This window comes from Temnothorax nylanderi, unplaced genomic scaffold (genome assembly GCF_030848795.1).
Source record: "Temnothorax nylanderi isolate EJ_2023f unplaced genomic scaffold, tnyl_v1.0 TNYL_tig0201_pilon, whole genome shotgun sequence".
NCBI classification, from domain to species: Eukaryota; Metazoa; Arthropoda; class Insecta; order Hymenoptera; family Formicidae; genus Temnothorax; species Temnothorax nylanderi.
The window spans coordinates 31769-55434 of NW_027249263.1; the positions used below are offsets into that span (position 1 = coordinate 31769).

Below are 23666 nucleotides of genomic sequence, written 5' to 3' on the forward strand. Positions count from 1 at the left end.
ATTACCATTTATTACCAATGCTAATTTGAACTTATCGGTAGATATCTTATCGTCGTATTGGGAGAGTAATTCTTGAGACTGACAATGCTTGTTTTTCGTCACGACCATTCGACGCAGGTCGGAAAGTAGTTGCTTATAATCGTAAAATAAAATTCCGGGTTGTATTACGATTACGCAGAAGATCTCTCGTAGGGTATACGAGCGAAAAACGGAGAAAAACAGAACAAAAAAAATAAAGCCAGAGAGAAGACCCGTTCCAAGTAACGTTCGCGCTGGTATCGCTGCGTTTGTTCCTCTCGCGCCCGAAAGGCAGCTCGGGGAGCAGATAAAATTGCTGAAAATAGTGTCGCCTATCTGCGAATACAGCAGATATACATGCCTGCACCCACGGATGAGCGGAGATGGTGCGACTCAGAAGATAAATCATTGTTCCCTTTGACACGACTTGCTGCGGCCTGTATAAGCGAGAGATAAAACATGAAGCTAGGCTTCGTATGTAGAATGGTTTTGATATACGCATGGACAGCGTATAGAATATCAAAGCTGTCTTTCGAGATATATAATTTACGTCGGTGAACATATTTCTATCGTTTTCGGACAATTATTTTTTGTCAAAAGTTTCAATATTTCAGCCATTGCCTACTTTTTTGATATACGATTAATTCTACAGCTCTGAAATTCTTTATTATCGAGAAAACAGAAAAAATAAATATTAAGAGAATTCTATTTCCGTATTATTTTGATATTTCATTTCTATCTTTTATGTACCTATAATATATTATGCGCATTTTAGCGACTATAAAAATGCACAAATATCCTTATTATAGTACTGAATTATTTCACGTTAGGTATCATTTCGTGAATCGTTCGAGCGTGTCGATTCACTTACATTTTCGTTCGGTCAAACCGCAATTTATTTGTTCCCGCTGGCGTTCGCTATATTAACGCCGAAAGAAAACAAGAAAAAAAGGAGGAAAAACACCCGTTTGTCTTTTTCGCGGTCTACCCGAGTCTACCGCTGCGCTTCTAGTGCAATTCCAGAGATGAAAGGTGATTTGGCCTCTGTAGCCCATCTCGCTATAACTGCACCGGCTTACATGCACCCGGAGGTAATAGGTAGCGATGCGGGGAACAGAAGCGGGCGAGAAGAATATCGAAAGGAGGAAGAAGCGCAGCTTTGTGGTCTCGATAATAATGGCCACGCTCCACGATGGACGATCTACAGTCGTATAGCCGATTCAGGTTTCATCGAACTCGCCGATCCGTTCCCCTTTTTCGTACATGCAACGGATATGGGATAGACGACAGGTCTGACCGTTGAACAAAAAGCGGACACACGGATTGACGTCGACGCGATCATCCACTATTTTCGTCCTTCGTCATCATTATGCGCGCGAGCGCGTGAAATTGTACCGAATGAGCCGCGCGATTTAATGAACGTTGCACAATTTTCTTTATTTATTCGTAGGTGACGATGCGAATCGCGGTGCTGCGACCGTGTGAGAGTTAATCCATGTCGTAGAATGAGCTGCTAAACGGATAAATATCTTCCAGAATTATATATTCTTCCGTTTAAGTTAATCTTTTAAAGATCTGTGAAGTTGGCACGACATTCTACGAATTTAAAAAATCATTTCTCATATTTTAAATTCTAATTCTTCTTCGCAAAATATATTTACTTATGACAACAAATAAATTAAAAGATATAGAAAAAAAAAACACATCTCATCTTTGAGAAATATATAAGAAAATATACTTGAGATACCTAACGGTGGTGCAGTACATGCCCATAAATTTTATACCGCGATGAAGCGTTGTTACTTTACATTCGTCGGATATTAAATTAACGAGTGGACCAAGCAGATGAGTGGCGGAAGGCAAATGGACGACTTCTTCGAGAGCGCGATCGTTTTATTCTCCGCTGAACGGTTGGCATCGTGCGGTCCGCGCATTAAGTGCACTCGGATAGATGTCGATAAGGAACGGCTGCATCGCCAAACGAACAGGCATCGTAAATGCATCGTTCTCGTTTGTAAACCGTCGAGAGCCCGACGAGCGAACGAGTGAAGAAGTAGGCGGAAGTGCATAAATGCCGGCCGTGACAGATCATCGTGCATATGCAACCTGAGATCTACGACCATCACGATGCACATCCATCAGCATTCGACGTCGTTTACCGGTGAACGGGTAGAAGAAATTAATGGGCCCGCGGATACTTCGCCCATCTAAGGCACTCCTGTCACTCGACTCGCATCGTTTAGACGCGTTGCATCGCAGATTCGTGCGTTGTTTGTTAAAAAATTAAGCGAATCTGTTAAAGGCGAACAATCGCATTACATCATAGCATATCTTCTCTCTTTAGTTTATGTTATACATCGAGAGACGTGGTAACGTCTCGGCAAGTTATAACAAATATCAAAGACTCAATAATTATTTGAGTTAAATAATCTAATTTACAATTAAGTCTATGTCAAGTTTTGATAAGATTTGAATTTGTTATTTTAGAATCAGTTAAAGCTAATCATTGACATTGGTCAGCTTCGCGCGTTTAATCTCATACGCGGACACCAATGTTAGCTGCTTATGTGTCAATTTAATATTTTTAACATAAATTAAAAATTTAAACATTAATTTTTATTACAATAATTATTATAATTAATATTGTAATGATCGTACCGACGAAAAACCAAGAAACAATTTCAATGTACACAAACTCTTATAATAACCTTTACAGCTAAAAATCAAGAACGTCAACAGGGGTAAACATCTCAGATATTAGTCTTTTATTTGTTCTGAATTATTAATTTAGATCAATTATTTCATTATGTACAACTAATATATAAAAAAATTAATATCTAACATTTAAAAATATAGAGACTGTATAATTTAATTTTAGTCTAATATTTAACGTATGACTTTTTTATAAATGTTATAATTATTCTAGAGAGAGTTAAGTAATATTATTTGAACAAGTTTGTATCAAGTTTTGTTAATTCAAATATGCTGTTATTTATTTATTATCTAATATATTCAGTGATTGATAGATATTCTCATACTCAAGTAACTGCGCAAGTATTATAAAATTTAAATATCGTAATTGTGTTTAAATATTTCATTTTACAAAATGTGAATAATAAGAGTTGTGATTCAATAATTAAATAACATACATGACTGATGACTGCAATACAATTTTGTAATTCCAATTACATTTTAGTAGTTTTCCGATTTCCTAATCACTCTGTGTATACATGCAGGTCCAATTACAGTGAACAACAAGGATCTAAATCCTATGATACACTTTCGGACTTTGAAGATTTGCCAGATTACATTTATATGTAATACCGGCAATAACAGAGTAGCTTGACGAAGATATTGGAATATATCAATAAATAGATGCAACTGACAAGGAATTATATTTGGGATTGTTACATAACGTAAAAAAAAACCGGTTTTATGATTTAAACATTGATCTTCTTACAAATATAATTTACTAATTGCTCTATTAACGATTTACTAATTAATATAGTATCTCCAGTTATATACATTTTCTTTACATTAATATATGTATCAATTCATTTGTATATCTTATTTAACGTTTTATATAATTATGTAAATTATGTAAAAATTATGTAAAAATCTCTACAAATATATAAGTGTTGCGACAACATCATAAATATATTAGAATTATAGAATATATTCGAATACTATAATATTGATATTATTCGAAATAATTGTTATCCACTTAATCAAATTCTGGATTTAAAATTATTTGGATAATTGAATATTAGTATTCTAATACTAAACCTCGAATATATTTATAATTCTAGTCTGTATGTAATGTTTATTTTATGTAGAATGAATTATTATAGGGTTTATAGAAATGCTCTTCATATATATATGCACTAAAACTAATAATAATATAATTACTACAAAACTGTTATTGAAACATGCTTTAGGTACTGTGTTTATTTGTTCAAAACTGACATATGGAAATAAATCGTAAAAAATGGACACATTTTAATTAATAACACGATAGATTTTTAATAAAACAGTTTATATATCATACTATTATATCTATATATATAAGTCACGTCTTCTGTCTGTCTGTCTGTACGCGAACTACTCATTCGTTAGTGGACCAAATTTTTACCAAAAGTATATGAAATAGGGGTAGAATTTTCCGGGGATGAAAATGTCGTGGTTAATTTTTCATTACCGATCTTTTTGGAAACCGGTTCCGAAATTTTTTCAAATTTTATATAATTTTTCCAATTTTTTGGGAAATAATTGACCGAATCTCATTCGTTAGTGGATCGAATTTTTACCAAAAATATATGAAGTAGGGGTAAAATTTCCCGGGGAGTGCCATAAAGTGTATAGTTTATTTATTACTTATATATATAGATATATATAAAATAAAGAAAAAATAAAGAAAAAGAAGAAGTGAAAACAAGAGACTATAAGTTGTAGATATGTATAGATATGTATAAATCTATATATATTTATTAAAAAATATATAAATTGTATATAAATTGTAATTGTAATATAAAATTACTAGCTGGTTACCCGGGCTTCGCCCCGGAGGACACGCCCTGGAGGACATATGTAATAAGACACACAAATAGGTAATAGCGTATATTTACATTTAACGCCAATAGATTTTCGCATCACCCTTGAGGTACTATTGTAAATGCCTTTTTTTTTAGTGGTTTCCCCAGTAGACCTATTCCACTGTAAAGAAATCCGTGCTTTGTTCCCGTATTTAATTACTTTAAATACATTATAACTTCAATAAACTTCATGTTTCTCATAAACATAGTGTCTCTTATAGACATGGTGTTTCTTACATACATGATGTTTTTTACTCTCTCATCGTGCCTAAGAGATATTAATGAATCCGTGTAAATAGATTTTAACCCTTTTCACTCCGTTATGAGTCGAATTTTTAAAAATCCCTTCTTAGTGATTGCTTATCTCCAAATTTCATGGGTTTGGACTGGGCGTTGATGAATAATTCAGTCAGGACATCTTCCTTATATTTATATTAAATTAAATAAATTTGGTTTAGTTATTTTGTGCTTGGCATTGATGAATCAGTCAGTCAGAACATCTTCCTTTATATTTTAAAAAAATTATTTTAATGGTTTGTCCTTTACGTTGATAAGTCACTTAGTATGTCAAAATATCATTTTTTTCGTTTAATTTTTTAAGAATAGGTCATTTTTTTCCATAAAAATGAACAAAATTATATAAATCTTTTTCACACATGTTTTTCTCCTTATTTGTTTTCTCAAACAGGCATGATGTCTTTCACATACATGTTTTTCTCTCTTCTACGAATATTATATTTTTTTTCATACTTTCTTTTTAAAATTCTCCAAAAATATCTACGACTTTTTTTTCTATTTTAAAACTTTTTTATATACCACATTAGTGGTTCTCCCCTCAGGCTCAATTTAATTTTTGAGATTGCTCGCTCGCATCTTTATACAGCGACCGTTCAAGAAAAACAACTCGAAAAAGAGATTGAATTTTGAATGTGAGAAGCCGATTAGCTTGAAACTTGGTGACATTTATGAGTATATGTTCGGCTCGATTTATATATATATATATATATATATATATATAAACGAGGATATTTAACTCAAATAATTATTTCATCCTTGATATAATTCATTATATCAAAATAACTGTTCAACTGCATTTAGGTATTTTCTATTATTTTGGTAGATTTAAAAATATTTAGTTTTCTAAAACGTTTAACATATTTCTTTTTTTATTTGGCGACATTGTTTAATTTTTCTGGTAAACACTTTTTTTGGAAAACATTTTTAACGAGATTATGAAATGTTAGACGACAATTTTATTATTCATGTCAACATTCTTTCTACGAAATGTTTTTGCAGTTTTTGTTGCAATACACAATTATATTTCTTGTGTGATATGTTAAAACAATGTTATTTAATTAATTTTTTATATATATAAGACGTCTGATAATAAGTGTAACATTGCTCGTAGGTAAATAGAGCGGGTTAAATTGAATAAAAAAGTCGCCTATCATTTTGTCATTTTTGCAATAATTATTAAGAAATTAAATAATTCAGAATCGAATAAGATACAAGCCGTTTTCAGTCTAAGCTTAGATCTTAGGCAGCTCAATATTAATTTTCCGTATATATGTATTATTATAATACATATATATTCCAAATTTTTACTGCGCGCCGATCACGCAGTCGGACTTGAAACATAGCTATCGTTGGAACATTAAAAACCCTTCCCTCCTCGGAATTAAATCGACGCGATTTAATTATCTAAAAACTGTAAAGAATTTATTGCGAAAAATATTACCTCAGCCAGGATTCGAACCTGGAAATACATATATACGGAAAATTAATATATTGAGCTGCCTAATAAGATCTAAGCTTAGACCGAAAACGGCTTATATCTTATTCGATTGTGTATCATAGCGATCTTGTTTTCTTTTATGAAATAATTCAGATCTGTAAATGAGCGTGCATTCGTGCGATTCAACGGCAAAAGACAATCCAATATAACGTATTATTGGCCATTGTTAGAAACGCATTGCTCTCAATGGGAGCTTTCCAGCAAGCAACACAAGTCGACACAAACATCGTTCTATCTTTCTTTTTTAGCAATGTAACAAAGATAAAACGTGTGTCGACTTGTGTCGCTTGCTGGAAAGCTCCCAATGTTTATAGTCGCAATCAGCGCGTGCACATACGCGGGGCTGCCTTTTGTAATTGAATCATGCGGATCTACATGTTTATTCGCAGATCTTTATTAATTTCTTATTTATTCTGTATTCATAAATATTATAAAAAATAATTCTGCTTTCATAAATAAAATATTATAAAAAGGGTTATAAAAATATAGCCCAATAGAGCGCATTGCTAATAACATCTAATGATTTATTATTAATATAATAATGTAAACAACATATAGTCTAGAATTATACTTTAAGTCTTTTAAGATATACTTTCTAGCAGCGCCAAATTTTTTTGCATAGTTTTTAAATATATTAAAGTAGAGTAATTATATTTTATAGAATTTTATATATAATCTAGTTGAGAGACATCAGTTTTCTATATCAAATCTTTTGTACGCATGTGATAAAAGGATTTATTAACTATAGGTGTAAAATTATAAAATGTTGAAACACTTAATTTTTAATTGACAACCATAAGTTGGCGCCAGTTTTTGGTATCATTATATATACGAGAATATTGCTACATATTTTGCGATATAAAAAGTAAGCCTTTAGCTTATGTTTTCAAATGCAAGCAGAGATTTTAGTAGAATCCGATAATCACTTTATCGAATGTATGATAATCAAATATAACGTATAATGGCGTGCTATTAAGATTTTCAAAAGCAGCAAGAAATGTACACTGAAAAAAAAATTATTATTTGCAAGAAAATAGGGTAATTATTTAGTAATACGGACCACTCTCCGATGACCTTGACCTTGACATATGTTGTCAAGGTCACCCTCCTGAGTGACCTTCAGAAGTTTTTAGCCGGCGGTCGTTATTCGTTAAAAAGTTATTAACAAAAAAAGGTTCGAAAATATAGCAGCTATTTTCAGTATTGGAAGGCATAAATGACTAATCGAGCGACTAATATTACGTTTTTTTTTTTAAAGCAGAGAATACTTTATTTCGCGAGAAGTCGCTGCTTTACTTCCACTAATGTGGAAACACATTATATTCACTACTTGGCGGAATTTGTTAAAAAAAAAAATACACTTTTAACGAAAGAATTGATGCTTTCTTTCGTATTATGCGTAGAATGTATCCGCTGTAAAATTAATACACATAATAAACACTAATTAATTACGGGCACTGCGATGTCTAATTCATTATGTATATACAATAAACGAGCTTGTAAAGCACGCCACGAACCCATGTGGCACCTCGTTTCGCGTGGAAAGTATATGCGTGAACTATTTCGACATATATATTAGTCATTTATGCCTTCCAATACTCACATATATTCAATATACAATTTATCAACAATTTACTGCTTTAAATGTTGTGTTTTGGTAAAGCAGCGACTTTTTCGCGAAATAAAGTAGGGGAGACCGGGGCTAAGCCGACAACGGGGCAAACTTGACACTAGGCTTTTTGCCAATTTAAATCTATCGTAGAAACTTGCCTTTCCTACTGTAAATGCGTCTTTATGTGCCAGTATTATCAACGGAATTTGGTAACATTCTGAGTTATAGTGTAATTTTTAACGCGACATAAGCGTTTTTGATAGTGAAAAGTAATTTTTCTGATCTCTCGAAAATGTCTACTCTTTCATCGAGCTTTACTCTTGCGAATCTACCGGTAAGTGATTTTGATGGGAAATTTGATGCTCTATATGAATCCGATAATCGTTTTTGCATATTTTCAAAATTTTCATGTTTTTGAAGTGACAAAAGTGAAAAACGACGTCCGGGGCAAAGTCAACACCACGCCGTTTCGTCGGCTCCCAGTAACAAACGATGCTTGTCATGCAGCCGTATGGCTCATGACAAATGTATGCGCACGTCCGATCGCGAGTTTACCTGCATTAATTGTTTTTCAGACATGAGTTTAGATGAAGATAATTGAAAGTTCAACAATTTTTGTTCTCATTATTTTAAATGATTGTTCTAGCTACTTTATTCCGAATTTTTGTACTTTTTAAATACACAATAAACAATGTATTTTCATTTTCAGACAGTAAAAAATAAGTTCCAGATCAAATTGTGTCGATCAGACAAAGTGTTGAGTTTGCCCCGGCGGGGTGTCGAGTTTGCCCCGGCATTTTTCAATTCGAAAATTTGTCTTCGCGTCACTTTTCCTTTCCTGGCGGCAAAACAAAGCGACGTACAGCAAAACTTCCTGAATCAATTTTGTACCTGAAGAAACACTCTTTAAATATGTACCATTGAATTTGCCTAAAAATTTTAATTAAATATTAAAAATTGCCTTTGAAAAAATAGTGTCGGCTTAGCCCCTGTCTCCCCTATTCTCTGCTTTAACAAAAAAATTTCAATTTATCAACAATTTACTGCTTTAAATGTTGTGTTTTGGTAAAGCAGCGACTTTTCCGCGAAATAAAGTATTCTCTGCTTTAACAAAAAGATTTCAATTTATCAACAATTTACTGCTTTAAATGTTGTTTTGGTAAAGCAGCGACTTTCTCGCGAAATAAAGTATTCACTGCATTAACAAAAAGACTTTAATTTATCAACAATTTACTGCTTTAAATGTTGTGTTTTGGTAAAGCAGCGACTTTCTCGCGAAATAAAGTATTCTCTGCTTTAAAAAAAAAAAAACGTAATATTAGTCATTTATGCCTTCCAATACTGAAAATAGCTGCTATATTTTCCAAACTTTTTTTGTTAATAACTTTTTAACGAATAACGACCGCCGGCTAAAAACTTCTGAAGGTCACTCAGGAGGGTGACCTTGACAACATATGTCAAGGTCAAGGTCATCGGAGGGTGGTCCGTATTACTAAATAATTACCGAAAATAGATTTTTTTAAATTTACTTTTCTTAATTTAAAGAAGTAGGTATTAGGTAGATTCGAGAAAATATTTTAAACTCAGAAAAATATTTTCTTAAATCTACCCAATACTTCTTTGAATTAAGGAAACTAAATTCAAAGTAATCTATTTTCTTGCAAATAATAAATTTTTTTTTCAGTTTAGCGCACATTTCGCAGCTTCGTGAGCTTGCCATTTTTCTCCTGCATCCGCAGTTTCTCGCGAGGGGAAATTAAAACATCGCCACGAAGCGACGCGGCGACACGTGAATCCACCGAAGTGGCAACTCGTTATGTTCTCGCGGCAGAACGCCGTAATATAAAAAATACATTCCCGGACTTGCGCGAAATAACCAATTCCACGTTTTTTTGACGTGGAACTTCTCGCCGCATTTTTTATCGCAGCTTTTCCAGTTTGTCGACTATTTAAAAAAAAATATGGGAAAAGGAGAGAAAAAAGAGGAAGAAAATTGCGCCCCGATTTGACTGGAAACCGTACGTTTCCTGTATCGTTTACATCGAAATCGCCGCCGCGGGCGGCAAAATAGAATGAGGGAACCCGGCAGTTTTACGGGCGGCGCGGCGTACTTTTTTTCGAGCGCATCGTTCACATTGCATGCAATACGCATTGAAGTTGCTGGCCGGTGCATCGTGGCGATTATCGATATCCTTTTTAATGTAGATATACATTAGATATATGTATGTACACATCAGGAGATTTGTTTCGAGTCTTCGGGAGCGCGAGCGATCCCGCGGAATTTCGCGAGGCGCAGCTCCGCGCGCGCTTTTTGCGAGAGCGGACTTTTTTCCGCACAGTCGCGTAACTAATTAGCAAAAGCGCGCAGAGTTAATTAGCGACGAGTAAAATTAATGATGAGTCAAGCCTTCCGCATTCAACGGTCGGATCCTCGCGCCGAGAAGCCTTTTTTCTCGTGTCTCTCGTCTTTCTTTCTTCCTCCTTCCGCAGCCTTCCTTCTTGGTCTCCTTCGCTTTTTTTGAATCGTTTTCATGCGCGTACCGTACATCTTTTCGCCCTGCCATTATAGTTGCATTCGTATGCCAATTAATATGCCGCGGCCCCGTACCCTGGCAGTCGGTTATTTATTTCGATGATGCTAAACTTACTGATTGAAAAGCACATATGTTAGGTGGTGGCAAAACGTTCGTGTTAAACATCGCTGTTACGTATGCATTATGCTTTACAATCTTGCATATTTTTATTTAGGAAAATTTGTATCAATTTTATATTATATAATTTGCAACGTAACACTTTTATTGAGAATTTTGGAATGCAAAGTAATTTTATAAATTCCTTAATGTTACATTTTTAGTAATCCCAGCATGTGATTATATAATTTTCTGGTATATATAGTAACTTGTTAAATAACTCGCATCTACGAATGATGTTTGTACGAAATTTCGTTTAATTTTTTCATGCACAGAGAATTGACATAATTTTAACCGCGTCATTCGTTATACAAATCAGAGTTTCAAAAGCAAAGGCCGGTATTCATAGTCATCGAATCTTATATTTAAGACCGCCTTAAGTACGATCTTAAGATGTTATGAACCAATCACAAAGCCGTATTAGCATCTTAAGACATTACTTAAGACGGTCTTAAAATAAGAACCGACTATGAATACCGGCCAAAGATTCTGGAGTTCGAGCAAATTCATCGAGTTAATATTTTACTACTAGTCGTAGCAATTATCGTTGATGCATTTAGAATTTCTAGGAAGAATACCCTTTCCACGGCCACCCTTTCCGCGTTTAATGGAACAGACTGCGCGCCTTTATATTTTGCGAAATATATAATACTGACAGATTCCGCACGACTCGGCAATAAACATGGAAAATATGTAAGCAGAAGAAGTAAGAAGCTTAAATGCACTGCAGAATACCACGCAAACTCAATTTGCAATAATGAAATGGAATCGTATTTTTTTTACACGGGGGACCGCAAGTTGTTAAGACGCCCAAGTGCATCGCGCCAGCAATTCTCCTGATGGATTCATGCAATCTCATCGCTTCGGGGTGGCACTAATCCTGACGAACAAAAACGCGGGCGGAGGAAGCGCGGGTAACCATGCAGTCTTCATGCGCAAGAAAAGTCCGCGATATTTCTCGATTCTCTCGTTCGCCGTATTCGTTTATTCTCCCTAGCTGTATTAAGAAATCGCAAAGTAAATCCAAAAATATAAGTGTATTAAAAAGCTGAAATAGTCACACGCTTAAATAGTCGTGGCAAAAAATCGAGATATTAACCATTTTGATTTATGTAATATCGAGCTATAATTTGTTTCTACTCCACGAGTTCCGACTTATACGAGAAAAGAATAGCGTTGCGTTGCGGGTGGAGAACGGTGCGTCACTTTGTCGATGCAATTCTCGCGCTTCCATTTATGTCGCGACTAATCAGACCCGGCGCACCTGTTAGCGATTATTCTGTTGCGCCTCTCGCGTCGGAGAGAAAAGCAGAGGGGAAAAAAATAGACATCACGGAAAGGCATGATTTACGGCGTTAACGCGTTTTCTAGTGCCTCTTTTTGAGGTCGCCACAGAGTGCAGGCGCGGTAGCCGCCCGTATACGGGCGTGAAGTGTTGCACACGCTGCAATTCAGCCGCGCATGTACAATTCAGTCTATACAATGCCGTGATAAAAAAAGAGAGAGAGGAAGAAGATGCGAGACAGGTAGAACGAATGATGTAGAAGAAGAGGCAGTGAAAATGGATAAGAAGACTAAGCATAGCGGACTGCAGGTCGTCATACATGCGGTGGAGTTTTCAAAAATGCAGACGCACCTTTGCGCGCATGAGCAACGATTAGTTCACCATCATCCTTCCTCACGCCTTCTCTTCTCTTTTTCATTTCGCTCTCTCGTACTCTAGGGATATCGTCGACGTCAATGTCAACGACGACCGCGACGGTAGCGGCGACGGCGACGGCGACGGCGACGACGACGACGACGGCGACGACGACGATGGTGACGAGCAGCCCGCACACAGAGGCGAGACAATGAAAATGCAAGCAAACCCTCCCTGAATTGACTTCTCCGGCTGCACAGCGAAAGAGAGCGGAGAACAGGCGGACGTGGTGAAAAGGAGAGAAGAGAGCTATGGTCGGGGTCTCGACTCGAGAACGCGCGGATTTCTTCCTTTAAAGGGGATATTATAGCCAAGCAGGTATATCTTCATTTCCATGAAATAGGCGCGTGCGCTCGAGAGAGCTCGAGAAAAATTGTTCCGACTGAATAAAAAAGTAACTCAAAAAAATGTACGCGAGGCAGTTCAATATTGTGATATTTTGGCATTATAGTGAATGAAAGAAGATATGTACGCTTTGTATTTTTGTGACAATATCCGTGTAAAATTGCAGAAAACAGATAAAAATTGGATAAAACGATTTATATGCATAAAAGATTGTTATCATTATGAAATATGATATTTTTATATCTCAAATTTAAACTGATTTATCTGTAAGCGACAGCTGGATTTAACAGAATTTACCGTGATGCCTTTGCAGGAAAGTAAAGTGGGTTTTTTAAATCTTCTAATATTATAATTTGAGTAGGCTCGCGTGCTGAAATCTTCTGCACGACAAATTTCATGACATATTCGCAAAGTACTGCTTTCCTGCGTCGCGCCGTCGCAGTCGGGGAAGAGGGTGCACGCACTCCGCTCAACTAAGTAGAAGCAATGAAAAATAGCCATTGTTGTGAGGCACAATACGTGAGGCCTAATTGTCGTTTGGCCCCGCGCATTATGCGGGACGACTGCGTGCAATGCAATAATGCAGGTATCCTTCGATGCAGTCGTGTACGTAAAAAAACCTTATAAATAAGCGCGTTTATAGGGAGCATGAAATGCTGCGCAATCTGCAAGTTGGATAATACGTCTTGAAATTGTGTGGTAGTGATAGAGACCTATCATTACTAGCAAACGACTAATGATGCTTACCAAGCCAATAAGTATAAGATATGTGAAGAATGTTTCTTTTTATAAAATATGTAGCATATATATAAATATATAGAATTATACAGTTACATGTGATAAAAAGATGTGCAAAGCATGCTCCGTACAAATTATATAAAGCGCATTAACGTTAAAAGATATCTTTGAAGAAAAGGAACGTTGAATACTGATAATCCTTGATTTTCCATCTGAGAAATATTGAGCCCTCGCGAATTATTTAAATAAGAAAAGGTGGTTCTCTCATCAGAGAAACGGAATGCACGATAGAAAACGATATAAATCGCGTGATCTGGCAGGTTTAACGTCATTGCATTAGGACGACGATCGAAACGAATGGCGAACGTAGAAAATCGCTGGTTAAATCGAAAACGGTAGCTTCGCTCTTGCCGCGATCGTATTCCTGGCACGCAACTGTTAATCACGAGCTCTTGCCACTTACTCGCATCGGAAGAGGGCAAAGACGAGATTTTTCTGCATGACTGCACGCACTTCGGATCTTATCATCGCGTACGCTGGCACTTCGCATTGCGTTAATAGCCACGTAATGCGCCTCTTCAAGAGTTTTCTTCGTCGTATTAACGTCTGCATCGCCCCGCAGGCTGATGGCGGCCAATTAGCCGCTCGCGGGATGATGAATGGCCAAGCGCTTTATCATTTTATGCGCGGCAGTGGCCCTGCCTCGCAACAAGAGACGATAAAGGGACATCTACATTAATATTACATCACCAATATTAGGAGAAATGAACGGTCTTGTAGGAAATATATTAAGACCGCAATTAATAATAAGTGTGTAACGATCGAAAGCTCCAGCGACACGATTTAGAATCACGAGACGACGTGTAGTTTATTTTATAACTGAAATTGTTTTTCACACATAAAAATTAATGTCTTAAGGATTAATTTAATTTGTACTTAAAATTAAAGCATTTTATAATTTTTTTCCTATTAATGAATAAAAATGAACTGCCAAATGACAAAAAACTCGGGTGATAACATGATCGAGGATTATACTTGAAGAGGGAACTGCGTAGACGAGCTTTTGTTTGAAATAATGTTGAAGTAATAAAGTAGACCGTAAAATGTTACAGTAAAATATTAAAAAATATCGTGATAAAATATACAATCGAGTCCGCAGCATGAACGCGCGGTTTGTAAAGTCAGACGGATGAATTTTATTCCATCTCGTCCATGTTATCGCGCATAAAAATAGAAGCGGCTAAGTAATAATGAAAGTAACGGTACGAAACCAGACGTCCTCTGACAATAATCCGGTAAACATATAGCAGCTGGCGAAATGCCTTAATGCAAGGTGTCGAGGCAGAGCGCGCACAGTCGAATTTGCGTTCGCGCCGTATAAATCAGATACGATCTTCCGTAACGTCGTCGACGCACGGTTGAATCTTCCCCGTTTCCCTCCTTCGCACTCCTCGTTTTACCCTTGCCAGAGGCCGAACAACTTCCCACCCATTGTTGCGACACGCAGCATCTTTTACCCGTCGCAGCGAGATGTAATTTTTTTATTTGAACAAAGGCTCTTCCTTGCCGTGTGTTATTACTCTTCTTCCCGCTTGTCTCGCTCGTCACCCCACTCGCCGGTACCAAAGGGGTTGGAAATTAAAGAGGGGAACGGTTGACGCGGCGTGCGGAATGATCACCGCCGGGCGTACATGTTCGAGAGATCACACATCAGACGTTCGACCTTTCGAGGATGAAAGTTAAAATAAAATACAACGCGCAAAACAGCTTATTAATATTTGATTTGCGAAATATCTTCGAAGAACAATACAAGAGACACATAAAATAACCTAAATACATATGTGTTTATGTTCTCTTTAGGAAACACCATAGCGTCGGTATCGTTCTATAAGAAGCAAAACATTAACGAAGGGTCACATTTAAGCGGCGATGATTTAATTTCTTCGAATAATATTACCCGTAGCGGTTCTTCATAAGCCGTACCGAAATTAAGGATAAGATTTATTGCACTTTTAATTAATGAACATAAAATCGTGTATTTATAATCTTCCTTATTCACATTTGATTTATTAAATAGTGTTATTTAATTTTAATACAATTCGCTCCAGTTTTATTATATTGTCGCACTCGCAGATCCGCAACAATATTGCGTCGACGTAAAAATATCTTACAATCAGTATAATAGTTTTTAATAAAATAAGATAGTTTATTGACTTATTTAAAAGAATTTTTATTTATGCTATTTCTAATTTGAATACAAAAGAAAAAAATTCAAGAGATTACGTGTCTAAACATTATTCAACTGTACTAGAGACATAGTGACATATTCCTCCGTTACCTATCCCGTTATTTTTCACCAGAGATCCTGATTCTTGGGAACAGAATACATCATTTAACGCACGCAATTAATTGCGTATTGTATTAGATAAAGTTGCGAGTGAGAGCGGTAATTAACGATTATTTAGTATCCCGTCACAGTTGTCGGAATTTCAATCGCACGAAAAAACCAGCGAATGCATGTACTCAACTTCATCAGCGTTGTTGTTAACACATAGCTGAATATTAATGAGAAACGTTAACCGGTGTGTTCCGAACCTAATTAAAGGTTATTATATTGTACTTGCAAATAAATTGGCCGAGATAAATTCGTTCGACATATTCGTTCGCCGTATGGCTCGACGTTTGCCGCGACGCTAATTGATTTAAGTAATTATTATCCGTAGCCGCGCGCTATCAATCCGTCGTTCGATACTTCGTCCAGGCTTTTTAGATGTAATTTATCTCGTTTCGGATTCAATATTCCGCCGACGCGTTTATCGATCAATCGTCCGGGCGACTGTCTAATAATCTAATTGATTTCGTCGCCGACCCACGGTAGAAACGGCACTGGAAAATAACAACGAGTTGTCCCGTCTGGACAGTTGAACTGCTTAAAATTGTAGTTTCATCGTCCGGTAACCCCCGAAACGCAAATTACCGGTCCCGAAAAGGACCCCCGTCGCACCGGATACACCGAAATATGGTCGGTCATTAAATTTAATGAAACAAAAATACAAGGCGTGAGAGAAGTGCCACTCGCGCATGCACATCGTACTCTCCCTACGTGCTGAAGAGATTTAGGCATTAAACCGTGGTTTAAGGGATTGACTAAAATGGTCGTTTCGTAACGAACGCTTTGGGAGTGTATGCTTGCGCGCGGTTAAACTGCACGTGCACGTTACAGTATAAATACACGTGCGCTATAGCAATATTTTACTTCTTAATCCTTTCAATGCCACCATGGTATATTCTACGATGTCACTGTATACAATAGCCTACTATTTTCTTTCATGCCGAAATTGGATGGAAAATTCCTAACGAATAGAAAGAATTAACGAAAGACTCTCGATAATGAAATTAAAATAATATGGAGTTACTAAAGGTATTGAGAGAGAGGCAAGGGTTTTGAGAGTATAACGCAGTTGAAGCGCAAGTTATCGAAATAAAAATTTAATTATTATTGACAATACTTAATTATAAATTCAGACGTTTCAGCTTTCGCTTTGAGTCATCTTCAATGATGCCGAATAAAATAAAACAAAATAAAAATCTCATGCTTTCCGTCGAGCCATAGATGAGTGCTTCAAGATTGGATGATCAAAAAACCATGTAATTCAGAATCAGAAAATTGACGTGAAATTTGGCTAAATAATCGTGGTCATAGTAAAAAAATGTGAGAAATTGAAGCGGTAAAATAGTATCAAAAGGTCAAATCGTGATAAAATGCAGTCATCAATAAAATTACAATAATGTTACAGACAGAGATAGTAAAATTTTGGAAAGATGGGAAATAAGAAATACGACTAATAAACAATAGCTGGGCAATTCCTATAACAATAATCAAATTTATAGGCCTATAATTAATTCGTAATTATTATTTTGAAATCTCATTTGTAATTATTTTTTATCGTTTTTTATTTAACATGTTATGTAATTTTTTGTTTTTCTTAAATATATATTTTATCTATTTGTTGTATCATCGCAAACAAAAATTATATGTAAATATTACATATTAACAAAAAATAACTTTACGAATAAAATCTACATAGGCGTCACAAATCAAGTATTGTAATCTATATATATAAAATAGAATGTCTGTATGTATGTATGTTCTTTATACACTCTTAAACTATTTGACCGAATTTTTACCAAAAGTATATAAAATAGAGGTAGAATTTTCCGGGGAGTGTTATAGAGTGTATAGTTTTTCGTTACCGATCTTTTTGGGAACCGGTATCCGAAATTTTTCCAATTTTTCGGGAAATAATTGACCGAATTTTAAAGAATTGTATATAAAACAGGGGTAGAATTTCCTGAGAAGTGCCATAAAGTGTATAATTTTTCGTTACCGATCTTTTGGGAAACCGGTATTAGAAATTTTTCCAATTTTTCGGGAAATAATTGACCGAATCTTAAAGAATTGTATATAAAACAGGGGTAGAATTTCCCGGGGAGTGCTATACATTGCTTACTCGCGATGTACATAGAACCTCGATATTTTACTTACCAATAACCGATTTTCCAAGGCATTTTTTAAGTGAAATATCGAGGTTCTGTGTACATCGCGAGCGAGCAATCTCGAAATTCCCGAAAAAACGCCTAGGAAAACCAAGGGATGAAGTCGCTGATCGGTAAGTGAAATATCGGAAAAGCGGAAATGACTCAATAGTGTGAAACTCGAGTAGAAAAAAATCGGTTACGACATGTTTAATCCATGAAAACATTTATGCGGTCCGATGTGAAATTAGAGGCATTTTGATTCAAATTACGAATATCAATTTTATCCGAGAGTAATAATTGGGCAAATGGATGCAATATGTGATTATTGTTAAGCAAAAAAGTTTAAAACTTAAGCACCTAGAATGTGTTATTCATGCGGAAAAGTTAAACTATTGTCTTTAAATCAACCACCCGACACACTCCTTATGTTTGTCCACAATAAGGATATTGAAAGACAAATGAAGTCGTTTTTCTTAAAACGACTTCCGGGCGAAGCCCGGGTAACCAGCTAGTAATAAATAAATAAAATCGTTTTTTTCATATGCAAAATCCTTTATGCAAATATTCATATTTCGCGGACAATTACCCTAACGTAACTTATAATCGCTGCGAGAATACCACGTTAATAATAGACATGAGCTAATTAGCAATTGGATATGCCGTCAGTGTCATCGTTAAACTAAATTCAGCTCTTCACGAGCGCAGAAAAATTAGGAATTTCCGTATAATTTTGACCGGTACGTTGATTTATTATTATACTGCACTTATTCTTCGCACTGGCAAATTCCCGATTTTTTGCAGAATTGGATTTCTTTCGTACGTTGATCGCGCGCGAATTATTCGATTTGAAACTGTCGGTGCGTTATACTTTTCGCGACGAGATTAAAATAATCAAATATGAATTAAAGTCTCAAACGATGAAAACGATTCATACAATGCACGACCAATATGATGTCTGGTCTCTCATTTTAAATCGATATTAAAACAGCAGAAAATAACGCGATGCGTTATTAACGAATCGTGATATTTTTGCTATTTTAATATCGATAAGTACATTTATTCGCTGCACCCGTACGCGTATATATCGTTCATTAAAAAAAACTTCACTGATTAGACGAAACTCTCAAAGCAATGTGAGACAAAGACAAAGAGCATCGCAGGAAACGCGACATCGTCGTTATCGCTGCCAATACTGCCATGTTTATTGCAATTACTAAATGAAATTGGCGCGCTGATATTAAGCGTGCGCTAAATGCACTTACATCCGCCCGGCGCACTCTACGTCGTCGCCGGTAGCTTTGGCAGCTGCGTGTAATAATAATTACGAAGCGATACATGATAATGAGTCGCCACCGGTACGCTAACGACGCACCCGCACCCGTTTCCCTTTCTCGTTTTGTTCGCATCGTCTCCTCTCGCATCACCCTCTTCCATCCTCTTTAGTGTTCTAATATGTACTTTTCTGCAAAGTTCTTCATTACTCATTCGTATACTCGCGCGCGCCGACGATGTATCTCCGTTTTACCTATTTCTTTTTTCTTTTTTTCGAACTTTCGCATCCCATCACTTCGTTTCTGCGTTTCGGATGCGCATAAAAATGCTTATATATAGATGGACGACTTGGCGTACATGTAAACGCTTTCCACTTACGTCGCTCTCTGACTCTCCTCCTCTCTCTCTCTCTCTCTCTCTCTCTCTCTCTCTCTCTCTCTCTCTCTCTCTCTCTCTCTCGTAACACACACATCCGCGGAATTATATTTTCAGCTGGAGAGTCAAACCTCGGGCGTATACGTGAATCATTAAAATGTGAACGCGAGAACGGCACTTCTGCCCGGTCGCCGTGGACCCGGACGTGGGCAGCGCGCAGCGCACGGTTCGAGAGCAAATTATCTTGCTTAATTAATGTCGCACGGGCGAATAATTGGAGAGAGGCAGGGGGAGGGGTAACTCGAACCGTCACGAATCGATTTCTGCCTTCCTCTGCGCGGCCCGTACCCCTCGCGGAAATCCCCTATCGTTTTCCTCCCTCTACCTCTCGAACCCGACTCTTTCCATCGCTCATCTGTTTCACTCTGCTCGGCCCGTGTAATTTCTGCACATGGAGGCGTTTGATGTACGCTTTTGCGGAGACGGGGCGATTAAAAAGTGTGGCGACGATGCTGCTTCGGCGACGAGCCCCTCTTCAATTCTCTCTCTCTCTCTCTCTCTCTCTCTCTCTCTCTCTCTCTCTCTCTCTCTCTCTCTCTCTCTCTCTCTCTCTCTCTCTCTCTCTCTCTCCTTCTCTCTCTTTCTCTCTCTCGCTCTCTTGGGTCCCCCGGGCGATGATGACAAGGTCCACCATTGCCTCGCGTCCCTTTGTTGACTAAGCAACGGTGCTGGCTGAACGGCGGATTATATCGGTTTATCGGACCGGTGCAGTCGCATCATTGAATAGCGAGTGCATACTTTATGAGGGCCGTGCGCCGCGCGCTATACTACGACTCGTCGATTTTCGCTTCGTTCTGGAAACTCTCGAGAGAAACGTTTAACTCGTACGTTTCCGGGCGGATGGTAGCACAATTAATGCGCACTCGAATAAATAACGATATTAGCTATATTAATACCGAGTCCGGTAGTCAAATTTCACTAACAATAAGAGCCTCCGCATAAGACTCTCGTATGATAGCGTAGCGTAACTTAACATGGATCAACGCACAAGAAACATATCGGTTATAGAGCCTCCGCACAAAACTTTCGTATAGTAACGTAACGTAGATCAACGCACAAGAAACGTATTGACATATAACGCTGTAACCGATACGTTTTATGTGCGTTGACCCACGTTTCGTTACACTACGTTACTATACGAAAGTCTTGTGCGGAGGCTCTAATTCGATGTTCGGCAGCCAAGCAGCATTAGACATGTGAGCGCGACTGTACAAAATTAACTTACACGAATCCAATTGCAGTGCAACAAGGTGCCCAACTATTTGTTTAAAGAAAGTTTTGTTTATCACGACTCGATATAATCGATTCTTGAGAGAAGATTATACGTGTGTATATACATTAATAGTTTTTCGATCCCATAATTTTTTCCGGAGATGATTTAAGAGAATCAAAAGAGAATGATTACGTAAAAAACCTGAGTTAAAGTCCAAGTCCAAATAGATTTTACCTTTCACGTAATAGATTTAATAATTATTTTAAAATAAAGTAATTATTGACCATTTTAAAAATTGCCATTAAAATCTGTATAATATCGACCAACACATTATGTATCGACTGCTATTACTATTGAAGCAAATGCTCTTGTCAGTTACGATGCAAGTAACTATTCCAATGCGCTCGTTAATTGAACGCAATTAATCATTGCCTCAGACGACGTTGATGAGACTATAAAACGAAGCGTATATATAGCAGTTTATTTTTCAAAATTGATTAGAGAGACAAGGAATATTTGATCGATATTGATTTCATAATATTTTAAATATTTCGCGAGAGACGAACGTGTCTATTGGACGACCTTAGTATTTGTTTTCGTAACGAACGCTGTCGCATACACAAACCACTGTGTTATCATTCGCGCGACGTGACGACGCGAGTAAGCCAGGTAACGAGCGAAATGGGCTACACCGTCGCCTTTTTTTATCTCTCGCGTTCTCTTCGCGATCATGACAAATGTTAAAAGACATGCCAAACACCATCATATTTCACGATTATTAGCACGTAATTACGAATGTTAAAATAAAGAGTTACGATTCGTTTCGCGGATTCATAAATGTATCGAAGCAGCGATTATTTCTCGAAGCAAATATTTCGTGCGGTTTTGAGCAGGAGTATGTAGGGAACGACAGAAAAAATTATAAATTACTGTTTCGCGATATTTATAGACGAATTATCTCTTTGACAGTGCTTGGATTCGGATATACATATTTGATTGAAATGTAATTTGCCTATCGTTTTGGGATTGATAATGCATAATAATATATAGTTCGAGTTATTTAAGTAACGAGAACCCATATTTCTTGGTAATTAATTTGAAATAGAAGAAACGGAATATTTAGCGTACATTTATTTCAGGACACATTTAACAGTGATTTGTGAGATTTGTGAGATTTGTGACAGTGAGATTTGTTGTTGAGTTTCGTGTTTGTTTTCGCGACGAAGCGTTGTATACAAAGTCGCCGCGCTATATTCGCACGGTGAGACTCGAACTGACATAACTTCCATAACGATATTTGTTAGGTTCCAATATGCCTCGCGCTTTAAATTTTACACTGATGCATAACTCACTCATTACTTTCAAACTAAGAGCACGGACGAATAATCGAATTACGAATGATTCAAGTAATTCCTGCTTTAAATGAATCGTGCAACGTATTTGCTTCGATAAGTAATCGTCGCTTTGAAAACCGTGATATATTGTTTATTAACAATATGTATAATATTTCACGGTTTTATAGCATTTGAAATATATTGCACCGTTTGAGATTTCGTTCATTGTACTAATTAACGAAATTCTTGAGCGTCAAGTAAACCATAAAGTTTCATATTTTTTTCATGTTATTCTTCCGTCGAACGTACAACAGCATAAAATGCGCGTTGCGTGCAATTAATGTCGGAGTGTCGTACAAAGTGCCATGCGATTATCCTATTTTCGCAATTAGTACGCGCCACTGTAACTAATCGTTTTCTCATAAGTGTTGTGTTTTACGAATGCAACGAATGAATCTGAGAGATGAAAGAGGCCTAGAAGACATCGGATGATGACGGAGCAATGATAGAGTAAGTAATTATTTTCTATTGCGTCCAGTTACTTGTAAAAATTAATCACAATAATCCATTTTCATGTCATCGGATCTTACGGAAATAATCATTCCGTTTCTCACAATTGATATTCCCAATTAATCTCTTATTAAAACGTGATTATTGAATCATTCGTGTCTCCAGATAAAATTTTACTCTGAATATATCACCTGGTACCTCTCTTTGTCTCATTGAATATAGATACGAACCTGAAGCTAGTTCGAGCGTTCATTATCAGACAGAACATTTACACACGTATGTATGTGCGTGTGTGTGTATATGTTTTGTAATAATATATTAATTTGCACTATATTTTTCACGAACGTCGAGCTTTAATAAATTCATATATTTTCCCACTTTGCAACACTTAAGGCAGGCGTCTCGCTACGTGCTAGTCATGTGACTGTTTGTAGGTTTTCACGTTCAGAAATATATTTCAGGCAATTTTTGCTAAGGGAAAAATAATTTTATGAATTATGGTGTAAAATTTCATACGTGACAAAGTATGTTACTTTTTCCAAATTCTGTGATTATTCTCATTTGACTCCGTTTTGATCAGCTGATCATGCGAGTCGTCGAGAAAGGTTACAAGTGAGAAAAATAGATTGAATTTTGACAATTACTGAGAAAGAGTTTCAAAACGCATAACAGGGGTGTCAATCACTATCCAATTCGGCTAAGAAAGACGAGCCCCATAACCTGCAACTACAGTGATTAGCCAGCGGCGTTGCCAAGTCTTCCCAACCTCACCTCGACCAAAAAATGTCTGCTCGATTACCGCATTTTCACTAAAATAAACTAAAAAATTAGCAGCAAAATCTCCGGTAAACTATATATTTTATGGTTGCATCGG

At 36.6% G+C, this 23666-nt stretch overlaps 1 protein-coding gene across 2 annotated transcripts in view; it reads right to left on the reverse strand.

The window, feature by feature from the left end:
* Positions 1 to 23666, reverse strand: part of LOC139778913 (tyrosine-protein kinase-like otk) — a 67237-nt gene that overhangs the window by 31283 nt on the left and 12288 nt on the right. The window lies entirely within an intron of this gene.